Genomic DNA, 11,311 nt, shown 5'->3' with positions numbered 1-11,311 from the left:
CCAATTTTTATTTATCCTTCATTTGTTTCAGTAGCTGTTAAACAACCATTAAAATCTTCGTATTTAAAAACCTGAATTTCGAATCTGATGTCCAGATTAATTAAAATGTAAAATTAATGCCTGGCCTCTAAAGACTCTTTCTTAGTTCTTTAAACTTTCTCATCTGCATGTTTGTGATTTTTTTTCTCCAATCTGAATTCTTGAGTTCAGTCCAAGTCAGTGTCTGACTCTGAGCTCAGAGCAGGCAGAGAGACAAAGCCCTGAAAGAGGGTCTGGTCCCTTGACTCCCCTGGCTCTTTGTTCAAAGTGGGGCCGCGATGTACTTACTTAGAAAGAGCACTTTTCAGCTAGGCCGTAAGGCGATCCTGGGTCTTTCCTGGCCAGGGTGTGCCTTGGGCGTCTCTGGTTTACCTGCGGGACCAGGAGGAGTGGGTTGGGGGGGGGGGCTGGTCCTCTCTGCGTCGGGTAGCAGTGGGGAAAAGGAAAACAGGTGGTCAGTAGAAGAGGGGAGCGAGAGAGAGAGGCTGAGAGAAGGGAGGGGGGTTGGAGGGATGGATGTAAGGTGAGAACGCTGAGAAAGGACAAATAAACAAAGGTGGCGATGAGGGTCTGAGGTGAATTAATTGTATCAACCTTTCCCTCTTTGGCGACAGTCTCCAGAGAGAGCAGCCCAGGAAACAGCACACTATCAGCTTAGACCCAGAGATTGATGGTTCCTCTCCAAAAACAAAAGTGAACATCTTGTTTTGTTTTGTTTCGATTCTGCTTCAGAAAAATATAGGACATGGCCCAAAAAAGATCAGGTGAAGAAGATTCACAACAGATAAAAAATTATTTCAAATAAAGCTTTATCCTTCAAATGTATCAAATGTTTAAATTAGATTAGATTAGTTGCAGCAAAAGCTTAGAGATACATGGACAGTAAATGAGATTCTTTGCAAATCTGCTTCTAGTTTCTGAAAATGTGTTTGTTTTTCATGCAGCTAAAACACAACCAAGCCCTAACCCTAAATAATAGTTGGAAATGAGGAATGCTAAGAGCTTTTTTTGGTGTAATACTATTCCTGCCTTTTGAATCACACAGTTAAGTTAATATACTCTCTGATCTAAGGCAAACAAAATGGTCAAAAATGGCATCTTCATCCCTTTAAAAGGAAATCTACGACACAGTTAACTCTACAACCGGTGAGGAAAACTGATTACATCATGCGTCAGCTGTATACAGAGTGATATGACAAGTAAACATTTATTGTCAGCAGTGAACTGTCTTCACAGTTGGGATTGCCATAAAAACTGCTTCAGAAGTCCATAACACGCTCAGCATCAGCTGGGTTAATTCTTAAACCAGGTAACTTAAATTCATTTTACATCGTGGGGCCACATACAGCCTGTTTAGTGTGCTGGAGTAGTGAAACTGCTCTAGTGTGAAAGGAACTTCAACTACACATTTAGTTGAGATGCTTTAATATGAGAAAAAGATGTGATGGTATAACAGTATTTTGTTTTTTCACACACTAAATAAATGTAGTGATGTAGTAACTGAAAGAAATGTGTCAACATAAGACTTTAGGTGTAAACTGTAAAATATAAATGTGGAAAATTACAGAAAACATAGCTCTGTAGCTCATGGTCATAGTGTGCTTAAAGCAGAAAGTTTGAGTTAATTCACAGAAAATGTCCTTTTTTAAGAATAAAATCTTTTTTTTTAAATTTTGTTTTACCATGGACCAATCGTAAAAAACAAAAGCATTTTGTGGTGGAGATGGGGGATATAGGAGAGGTGGAGGAAGAACTCAGCCTGGATGTTTATTGTTTTGCGTAGTCTGAAGGATGAGTGGATGAGTGGGTGGGTGCAGTTTTCTTTGTGGTGGGGTCGGGTGGGCTGTCCCGGGCTCTGTGGGGCCGGGTGGCGCTGCTGAACTGGGCCACGGATGGGCATGGGCCCCCTTTCCCTGGTGGGTTGCAGAGTATGGGGGTGTCTACTGGGGTCAGCGGGGGAGCTGGCACAGCTTCTCTCCACCCCAGGAAAAAGGGTAACACTACCTGGGTCTGAGTGCATGTTTCCCCCTCCAGGAGCAAGGGTACCTAGACCTGGGGCTTAGAGTACGCTTGGGGAGTGTGATTGTCATGGATCGCTGTGTGGCAGGCAGGATGAGGACCCAAAGTGCAAAACTCACAGACTCAAGGGATGAACTCAGAAATCACAGCTTTAATGCTGGAGAGGCAGATCGCAGGAAATACAAAACCAAACTGGGAACAACAAACTAAGTACTCGCAGAGAGACACAGGGAGATCCACACAGCATGAGGGAGAACGCGACACAGAACTGAGGGAGACGCAGACATAAATACACAGAGGGTTAACGAGGGAAGTGGGAGCACATGGGGAACACAGGTGACACTGATAATCATAACGAGACAGGGCGGAGTGAACATAACATGACGTATACAGGCGCGGGAGTCACAAAGTAAAACAGGAAGTACACGGGGGTTCAGACAGGAGGGGAGAGAGAGAGAGAGCACAGGAAGAACATAGCCATAACGGGCAGGGGAAACATGGAATAAACACAAAGAGAGACGAGGGCTCATAAATACACAGAGGGGCACACAGGGGGTAAGAGTCACGAAGGGAAAACACTTAGGGAACAACACAACAGGACAACTTAGGAAACATGGCCTAAATAAGGAACGAAATACAAAAAATACAAGAAACTAAGAATACTGGACCCACATGGCCCAGGACCATGACAGTGATTGTGTGTACAGTGTCTCTTTATGTCTGTCTCCACGTTGGGTGACAGCTGAATAATTGCATATGAGAGCATGAGGGTGGGAATGGATGTTTGTATCTGTGTGTGCCTGTTTGTCTGTGTCTATATGTCAGGTCGGGTATCAGACGGCACCTCTCAGGCCCTCCATGGTATGGAGGCCTATCTCCCCCCACCACTCCCCTGCCAGTGGCAGACACCCTCAGACATGGGTGGTTCTTTGTGTCCGGGAATGGGCGTCCAGGTACGCACCAGCTCACTCCTGGTTGCTGCTTGTCAGGGCCTGGAGCCTGGGGCTCGCTCGGGCCCCTTCGGGGGTGGGGTACCCTCGGCCTGGGGCTTGGTCACTCAGGCACAGCTGGCTGCTGGCAGAGCTCACGGGCGTGTCACTGCAACCCCCCCTGGCTTCTGCTTCGCGGCTGCTGGGTGAACCCTCATCTGGGGCTCTCCTCAGCTCTTTCTGGGACAGTGGCACAGCTGCCCCTCTGTTGGTCTTCCTTGGTCTCTGGTGCTCTGAGGGCCTCTGGATGTCTGGAGTCTTGATCTCCTCCATACCTGCTTCATGCCCTGGAGGACGGGGCTGTGGCTCCCCACACCCTCTAGCAGATCATTACATGAAGGAACCTTTTAAATACAAGCGTGCTCATGCTCACAGGTGTACACACGGGTGCTCACACACACAAACTACACCCTTTTTGGCTCCTACCTCAAAGCACACTGTGTGCTGTCGATCTTACGTGCTGCACAATAATGTTTAACATTTAGTATTTACTGTTATATTCTCATAGATCATCGTGATGTTGTTTATTATGTTGCTCTTTTTTTTCTTTGCTCGTTTTCTCTTTTTTCTTTGTCAACAGGTGATCCAGGTGATTAATATATGTATTTTTTGTCTGTTTGTTTTGTTTGTTGTTTGGTTTTTTTGCCCTTTATCACTTTCTTATTCGCCGCTGTTTTCCTTTCCCTCTTTCTTTCTCCATTTTCTTTTCCCCAGTCATTGTCTGTCCCATATTTAGCAAGTGAAAATAAAATAAAATAAACAATAAAAGGTGAATCAAATAGACCAATACGGCAAGGCTGGGATGGTCCATTTGGTAAAGTAAATCCGTTGGGCATCTTTCTTTGCCTTTAGACAATAATTCTGATGACAAAAGAACCAAACGGGACAGGCGAACCCCCCCCCCCCAAAAAACCCAAATATTTATAGCCAATTAAAAAGAAGAAAAGGGCACATTTGTTCATTTTCTCTGTTGCTTCATTTCTTTGGTGTACTATGAATGGATGGAAAAGCTGTAAAAAATGATTCATTCATATATATCTATATCTATCTATCTCCCCTATTCATGGAGGGTTTCACCCCAAGTCCAGCACCCTGAGGCTGTACGCTAAGCGGAAGGAAGGGGGCCGGGGACTGGTGAGTGTCAGCACCACAGTCCAGGATGAGACAACGAACATCCAAGAATACATTGGGAAGATGGCCCCAACTGACCGAGTGCTCAGTGAATACCTCAGGCAGCAGAAACCCAAGAAAGAGGAGGGAGACGAGGAACCATCATGGAAGGACAGGCCCCTGCACGGTATGTACCACCGGCAGATAGAGGAGGTGGCTGATATCCAGAAATCCTACCAGTGGCTGGACAAAGCTGGACTGAAAGACAGCACAGAGGCACTAATCATGGCAGCACAAGAACAAGCTCTGAGTACAAGATCCATAGAGGCTGGGGTCTATCACACCAGGCAAGACCCCAGGTGCAGGCTGTGTAAAGATGCCCCAGAGACAATCCAGCACATAACAGCAGGGTGCAAGATGCTAGCAGGCAAGGCATACATGGAACGCCATAACCAAGTGGCCGGCATAGTGTACAGGAACATCTGTGCCGAGTATAACCTGGAAGTCCCGAGGTCAAAATGGGAGATGCCCCCAAGGGTGGTGGAGAATGACCGAGCTAAGATCCTGTGGGACTTCCAGATACAGACGGACAAAATGGTGGTGGCTAACCAACCGGACATTGTGGTGGTAGACAAACAGAAGAAGACGGCCGTAGTGATCGATGTAGCGGTTCCGAATGACAGCAATATCAGGAAGAAGGAACACGAGAAGCTGGAGAAATACCAAGGGCTCAGAGAAGAGCTCGAGAGGATGTGGAGGGTGAAGGTAACGGTGGTCCCCGTGGTAATCGGAGCACTAGGTGCGGTGACTCCCAAGATAGGCGAGTGGCTCCAGCAGATCCCGGGAATAACATCGGAGATCTCTGTCCAGAAGAGCGCAGTCCTGGGAACAGCTAAGATACTGCGCAGGACCCTCAAGCTCCCAGGCCTCTGGTAGAGGACCCGAGCTTGAAGGATAAACCGCCCGCAGGGGCGTGCTGGGTGTTTTTTATATATATTTACTTATATATTTACTTATATATTTACTTATTAATTGCAGTTACTGAAATTACAAAAAAAAGAACAAAAAACCCCTGCTTACTATTTACCATTTAAAATAAAAACAGACAAGTTGTCACGGTCTGGCTGGCAGACCGTGGGGATGTGGGGAAGGAGGAGGACCCAGGCGCGGTGCTCTATGTATAAACAGTGTGTTTATTTACAGAGTGGAACAAAAACAACAATAAATCCCTGTGTTCTCCCAGACTCCCGTGTCGTGTCTCTGCGTGAATAGTTCGTGTCTCTGTGCTCTCCGCTCCCGTGTCAGCACCCCCCGGTGCTCGCTGCTCTTCGTGCCTTCCACGCTCCTCCTGCGGGAAACAATAGACGCAGCCGTCAGGACACAAATAACCGCGGGCATACACTTACACACATTAACTCAATTCAATGGGACGACTAACGTGGAGTCTCAAGGAAATGATCCCGCGTCGGTGGGAGCTCCAACTCTCTCCTAAGTAGCTCCCCCGACGAGGCCTGATCAGCAGCAGGTGTGTGACTTCGGGTGTGGCCAGTCCTTCCGCAGGGCCACACCCCTCAGGCCTGCAGGTGGCTGAGCTCCATCCTCCAAGCATACCCGCAGACACACACACACACACACACACACACACTCACATCTACAAGCATGGAGAAGAGCAGCAGCAACACCAAAATACATATAATAATAATCATATAATTCATAACTGCTCAGGGATCCTGGGTTGCTCAGACCCAGGACCCCGACACAAGTATGAAATAGACAACAGAAATATCTGTCAGCATATGCAGGTCCAGTTTAGAACAGAGCATCTTCAAAGCTGCGCTGTTTTAAAGTGGACCTGTGATTTTAATAAAGCAGGATATTGTATACAGTGGATAAGAGACGGTGAAATAACGGCATTGTTAGCAGAAGAAAGAGTCCCATCTCCTCTGTGTTTGTTGTAATCCAGTCTTCTCTGTTTGGTGTTGTGGTTGCTTCTCAAACTATGTTTCCCTTCCTTTCAAACTGTTGGTCCTTCCTGCTTTTATGAAAATATGGCAGTAAATATGATTGAGTTGTGATTCCTCTGAAGGCTCCTTTTGGCCATGTATTGCCAGTTATTGTAGCGCACATCAGAGCTGTTTACTGCACGTTACAAAGCCATACTGATGTTTTGAGTTAGGAGGACTCAGTTAACACAATGTGGACATAGCTCTTTCAAAGTGGGTCTCCTCAATGTAAGAGGTAGTAGACCGGAATGGCTTGGTTGACCAGGAGTTGTTGTGGTTCAGGACGTTAGGCCATCTGATCAGCAGGTTGGTGGTTTGAGTCCTGGCTGCTTCAGTCTGCATGCTAAAATGATTTGTTGGAGAAGTTCCTTGGACTGGCAACGTTAGTTAGAAAGTACTTAGACAAAACATAATGTAACCACTGACTCATTTTAAATAGTTTAGGACAGCCAAACTACGGACCAGTTGCTAGGTTCGGCAGGGCTACAATAGAAAGCGAGGCGAATGCAGAATGAAATGGCTGGAGACAGGCATTTGAGCAGCAACAGTTATTATTTTGCACAAAAATGAAATAAACAAGACACAAATTCCACATTGACAGTAGTAGTGATAATAACCATAACAATAACAAGAAGAAGCCGGCAAAACAAAAATAACCCCAAAAATAGTCGTTTGAGCTCAATATTCAATTGTCTTTTTGTCTTTGGTCATTTGTCAAGTCAAAAATTCTTAGTCTAGTTCTTGTTCTCTTTCGTTTGTGGTTTGTGTGTTACCACTTGGGAGTCTCCGTCGAGGAAGAAGAGTAAGTTCCTCTGCAAAGTTCAGTCTGGGCTCAGGCTCGCCATCTCCATCCGGAGAGAATCCATTGGAATCCAAAATCTTAGTTCCTTCCACACGGACAAGGGAAAAAAACCTAGCCTGCACAACAATATTAACATTATTGTACACAGCCAGCTCCGTTTCTTCTCTTGTATCACAGCTATAGCTTTAGTTCTTTATCTCTTTTCACATTTCTTTCACATTACCACAGTAATACATTACATGCATGCTTTGAATATATCTCTCGTTATACATGAAATTATTTTAACCATGTAAACAACAAATGAATTTCTTGTTCTCTTTTTAACCATGAAATTATGATTAATAGGTATAACCAGCAAGATAATACATTTTTCCAATCATCCTTCAAGTATGCTAAACAAATCCTACCACAACAGCATTTCAACCGTTTTTAAACAGCAAATTACCACTCGCGAATCGGTATGAACAGAAGAAACAACTTTTAGCAACAGACTAACACATTAACTTTTCAAACCCATGGGCTAAACTCACCAAAATGTTAGAAAATTCCGCACGAGCTATCCGTGACCTGTCTCATCTATTTCCACGTGCGAAAAGATCTAGCTCATGTGAAATGATGGTCTGGTGTTTCGGAAGACGGGGCTAAAACCACCTTCAACCAATGAAAAAGGCATTTATCCCTTGTGATCCAGCAACAGAAAATAAAGTTTGCTAGAGGATCACACTTCCTTTTTTCAAAATAAATGTTTCTTTTCAAAATAAAATAATGAAAATACATTTATACAATCAAAACGAAAACAAGAAAAAAATAACAAAAGGTAGTTTTCTCTACTGGGTTACACTCTCCCCAGCTAAATGTCATGCACGTCTCGTTGCATGTGTAGCCAGTACTGTCCCTCTGTACTGTTTAGGGACTCAGAAAAGGCTATGCTCAAACCCTGGAAAAGTGATTTCACAACAGTAACTAGAGGGTTTCCTAAATCAGGATAGTCAAGTCTTTTAGGTGGATGTCTGATTCTTGTTGACTGTCTTACTGGTTGAGTTGTAATGGGATCACAACTGTCCATCTCATCAGGTGAGTTAACAGGCTGGTTTCCTGGTTCTTTAACCAAATTCTCAGGTGATTCATCCAATACGGTTCCCGTTCCATTGTCCACAGGATCGTCAATTCCAATCTCATCTCCATCTGGTAAGTTTTCAACAAGCACATGATTGGTAAGTTCGTCTTTGCTTGCATCTTTATCCATATTCAGCTCCTTGTTGCTAGCAATTTCAGAAAGGTCACAATCAGGTAAGTTTGTAATGTCTGGTTCATGAGAAGGTTTTGGATATTCATGTACAGTAGTAAATCTGGTTATTTCTTCACATGGGGAATCATCAACCCATTGAATGAAAAGTTCATTGTCAAGTTCCATTGATTCTTCATCCTCATTGCTTTCTGTGACAACAGTTTGACGCGTTTTAGGACGGTGAACCTGCTGTGGCTCAGATGTGTCTGCGGTGGCAACCGGGAGGAAACTGCAGGGAAGCAACAGGTCTCTGTGTAAAGTTCGGGAGGGACCTTGCTTGGACTCGGGTTTAACAGTATAAACGGGTAGGTCGCCTGCACGTTTGACTACCACATGGATGTCTGCCTCCCATTTATCAGCAAGTTTATGCTTGCCACGCAGCCGCACGTTTCTAACTAAAACCCGGTCCCCAGGTTCAAGTTCTGAAACAGTTATTTTGCGATCAAATCTGGCCTTATTCTTGTCTGCCACTTTTTGTGCGGTTTGAGAAGCTAACCTATAGCTTTCCTCTAGCCGTTTCTTGAGACTTTCAGCATATTGCGAATGTGTCACTTTTTGATCTTTGCTGAGAGGAAGTCCATATGCAAGATCAACAGCTAATCTGGGTTTTCTGCCAAACATCAACTCGTAGGGTGTAAACCCTGTTGCATCACTACGGGTGCAATTGTACGCATGTACTAATGGCATAACATAGTCTTTCCAGTGAGACTTTTGTTTGGATTCCAGTGTTCCTAACATACTAAGTAGTGTTCTATTAAATCGTTCAGTAGGGTTACCACGTGGGTGGTACGGGGTAGTTCTTATTTTCTTTATCCCAGAGATCTCACACAGATCTTTTATCAGTTTTGCCTCGAAATCAGGACCCTGATCGCTGTGCAGGCGCTCGGGTATGCCGTAGTGGACAATGAACTGGTCCCACAGGCAGAATCCAACATTTGAAGGTAGTCTGCAGGTGAGCTGTCTGGGTTCAAGTGCTTAACTACGTCAGCTGCCGGGGGTAAGAGAGACTCAAGAATCTTTCGCGATTGTTGCAGTTGCGACATGGAAGTGTCACTCAAGATTAGTTCAGCACTGGAACGCCAAGTATCATAATCTGGCTCATAGGTTGGCCGGGGGTCCTTGCCAGAAAAAGCTCTGAGTTTTTGTGAAAAATGTTGCACTGAATGATCATCTCTTCTCACAATGTGCTCAACTACTACACGCTGCACCTCAGGAGGGTTTAAATCAGGTGCAGGTATGGTGGGTACACTATGAGCTGGGTTTCTTGCAGTGTGATTTGACTGGTTCGATTGCTGTGCACCATCAACACTGGGTTCAACAGCTGAAGGCTGAAACTCAGCCAAGGGAGATTCAGGTAAGTCAATTTGCTCTGATTGATCATGTTCAGGCTCTTTGATTGATTCAGCTATCTGTGACATCATGTCTTTCAGAACATCTGCAAACCCTCGGCCGCTCATTTTGGCTAGGTTTTTTAACTCAGTGAGATATGACTTGGTTGTATCATTCCCCACACATCGCGTGTATACGCTTGCAAGAGACTGTATTCTATACTTAACCCCGCTATCGGATATGTGGTTGTAAGGTAACGGCTCAAGAGCATCAACAGCAGTACCTGAATTGTACTCAACAACAACACTCGAGATAAACTCAGATTTACCATCATCTACCTTTAAGACTCTTGAGATTGACCCATACTGTTTTAGGAATTCAGTCACCTCATCAATTTGCTCATCTCCAGCTATTTCGCTCACGATCACCGAATTTGGGACTTTAACAGATTCACGTTCAACAAGACGGTCCATTTGGGGTGCGTTATATACTTGTAATCACATGAGAAAAAGCCTCCTGGCTGGCTCGCCAAGACTTACTGTAACCACTGACTCATTTTAAATAGTTTAGGACAGCCAAACTACGGACCAGTTGCTAGGTTCGGCAGGGCTACAATAGAAAGCGAGGCGAATGCAGAATGAAATGGCTGGAGACAGGCATTTGAGCAGCAACAGTTATTATTTTGCACAAAAATGAAATAAACAAGACACAAATTCCACATTGACAGTAGTAGTGATAATAACCATAACAATAACAAGAAGAAGCCGGCAAAACAAAAATAACCCCAAAAATAGTCGTTTGAGCTCAATATTCAATTGTCTTTTTGTCTTTGGTCATTTGTCAAGTCAAAAATTCTTAGTCTAGTTCTTGTTCTCTTTCGTTTGTGGTTTGTGTGTTACCACTTGGGAGTCTCCGTCGAGGAAGAAGAGTAAGTTCCTCTGCAAAGTTCAGTCTGGGCTCAGGCTCGCCATCTCCATCCGGAGAGAATCCATTGGAATCCAAAATCTTAGTTCCTTCCACACGGACAAGGGAAAAAAACCTAGCCTGCACAACAATATTAACATTATTGTACACAGCCAGCTCCGTTTCTTCTCTTGTATCACAGCTATAGCTTTAGTTCTTTATCTCTTTTCACATTTCTTTCACATTACCACAGTAATACATTACATGCATGCTTTGAATATATCTCTCGTTATACATGAAATTATTTTAACCATGTAAACAACAAATGAATTTCTTGTTCTCTTTTTAACCATGAAATTATGATTAATAGGTATAACCAGCAAGATAATACATTTTTCCAATCATCCTTCAAGTATGCTAAACAAATCCTACCACAACAGCATTTCAACCGTTTTTAAACAGCAAATTACCACTCGCGAATCGGTATGAACAGAAGAAACAACTTTTAGCAACAGACTAACACATTATTAACTTTTCAAACCCATGGGCTAAACTCACCAAAATGTTAGAAAATTCCGCACGAGCTATCCGTGACCTGTCTCATCTATTTCCACGTGCGAAAAGATCTAGCTCATGTGAAATGATGGTCTGGTGTTTCGGAAGACGGGGCTAAAACCACCTTCAACCAATGAAAAAGGCATTTATCCCTTGTGATCCAGCAACAGAAAATAAAGTTTGCTAGAGGATCACACTTCCTTTTTTCAAAATAAATGTTTCTTTTCAAAATAAAATAATGAAAATACATTTATACAATCAAAACGAAAACAAG

At 43.9% G+C, this 11,311-nt stretch overlaps 1 long non-coding RNA gene across 1 annotated transcript; it reads right to left on the bottom strand.

Annotated features, from left to right (window-relative positions):
- Nucleotides 1–6,693: 6,693 nt before the first annotated feature.
- On the bottom strand, nt 6,694–7,700 carry LOC113023360 (uncharacterized). The gene is made up of 2 exons (XR_003272556.1): nt 7,493–7,700; nt 6,694–7,078 (listed from the first exon to the last, which is right to left on the bottom strand). It is a non-coding gene; the product is annotated as an uncharacterized LOC113023360 (long non-coding RNA).
- Between the last annotated feature and the right edge of the window lie 3,611 nt (nt 7,701–11,311).

The sequence above is a fragment of the Astatotilapia calliptera genome, chromosome 6 (genome assembly GCF_900246225.1).
Source record: "Astatotilapia calliptera chromosome 6, fAstCal1.2, whole genome shotgun sequence".
Taxonomy (NCBI): domain Eukaryota; kingdom Metazoa; phylum Chordata; class Actinopteri; order Cichliformes; family Cichlidae; genus Astatotilapia; species Astatotilapia calliptera.
The sequence above is the reverse complement of the archived record's forward strand: the minus strand, read 5'-3'. Positions and strand labels throughout refer to the sequence as shown.